At 42.8% G+C, this 966-nt stretch overlaps 7 non-coding genes across 7 annotated transcripts; all 7 read right to left on the reverse strand.

Moving 5' to 3' along the window:
- Nucleotides 1–44: 44 nt before the first annotated feature.
- On the reverse strand, nt 45–116 carry Pmar_PMAR014987. Its single transcript has one exon. It is a non-coding gene; the product is annotated as a tRNA-Gln (tRNA).
- Nucleotides 117–178: 62 nt separating this feature from the next.
- On the reverse strand, nt 179–250 carry Pmar_PMAR014988. Its single transcript has one exon. It is a non-coding gene; the product is annotated as a tRNA-Gln (tRNA).
- A 62-nt stretch (nt 251–312) lies between these two features.
- Nucleotides 313–384, reverse strand: Pmar_PMAR014989. Its single transcript has one exon. It is a non-coding gene; the product is annotated as a tRNA-Gln (tRNA).
- A 62-nt stretch (nt 385–446) lies between these two features.
- Pmar_PMAR014990 lies at nt 447–518 on the reverse strand. Its single transcript has one exon. It is a non-coding gene; the product is annotated as a tRNA-Gln (tRNA).
- Nucleotides 519–580: 62 nt separating this feature from the next.
- Nucleotides 581–652, reverse strand: Pmar_PMAR014991. Its single transcript has one exon. It is a non-coding gene; the product is annotated as a tRNA-Gln (tRNA).
- Nucleotides 653–715: 63 nt separating this feature from the next.
- Nucleotides 716–787, reverse strand: Pmar_PMAR014992. The gene has a single exon. It is a non-coding gene; the product is annotated as a tRNA-Gln (tRNA).
- Nucleotides 788–849: 62 nt separating this feature from the next.
- On the reverse strand, nt 850–921 carry Pmar_PMAR014993. The gene has a single exon. It is a non-coding gene; the product is annotated as a tRNA-Gln (tRNA).
- Between the last annotated feature and the right edge of the window lie 45 nt (nt 922–966).

Consider the following 966-nt stretch of genomic DNA (forward strand, 5'->3'; position numbering starts at 1 on the left):
GACGCGGCGATTTTGCTCTCCGATAGAATAACTATCATATACCAAGGTTTTACCGGGATTTGAATCCAGATCGCCAGATTCAGAGTCTGGAGTGCTAACCGCTACACCATAAAACCATCCATTTGTATTTACTTGACGCGGCGATTTTGCTCTCCGATAGAATAGCTATCATATACCAAGGTTTTACCGGGATTTGAACCCAGATCGTCAGATTCAGAGTCTGGAGTGCTAACCGTTACACCATAAAACCATCCATTTGAATTTACTTGACGCGGCGATTTTGCTCTCCGATATAATAACTATCATATACTAAGGTTTTACCGGGATTTGAACCCAGATCGCCAGATTCAGAGTCTGGAGTGCTAACCGTTACACCATAAAACCATACGCATCAAATAACTTGACGCGGCGATTTTGCTCTCCAATAGAATAGCTATCATATACCAAGGTTTTACCGGGATTTGAACCCAGATGGCCAGATTCAGAGTTTGGAGTGCTAACCGTTACACCATAAAACCATACGCATCAAATAACTTGACGCGGCGATTTTGCTCTCCAATAGAATAGCTATCATATACCAAGATTTTACCGGGATTTGAACCCAGATGGCCAGATTCAGAGTCTGGAGTGCTAACCGTTACACCATAAAACCACACGTAGCAAATAACTTGACGCGGCGCTTTTTGCTCTCCGATATAATAACTCTCATATACTAAGGTTTTACCGGGATTTGAACCCAGATCGCCAGATTCAGAGTCTGGAATGCTAACCGTTACACCATAAAACCATCCATTTGTATTTACTTGACGCGGCGATTTTGCTCTCCGATAGAATAACTATCATATACCAAGGTTTTACCGGGATTTGAACCCAGATCGCCAGATTCAGAGTCTGGAGTGCTAACCGTTACACCATAAAACCATCCATTTGTATTTACTTGACGCGGCGATTTTGCTCTCCGATAGA

The sequence above is a fragment of the Perkinsus marinus genome, assembly GCF_000006405.1.
Source record: "Perkinsus marinus ATCC 50983 genomic scaffold scf_1104296960370, whole genome shotgun sequence".
In the NCBI taxonomy this organism is placed as follows: domain Eukaryota; phylum Perkinsozoa; order Perkinsida; family Perkinsidae; genus Perkinsus; species Perkinsus marinus.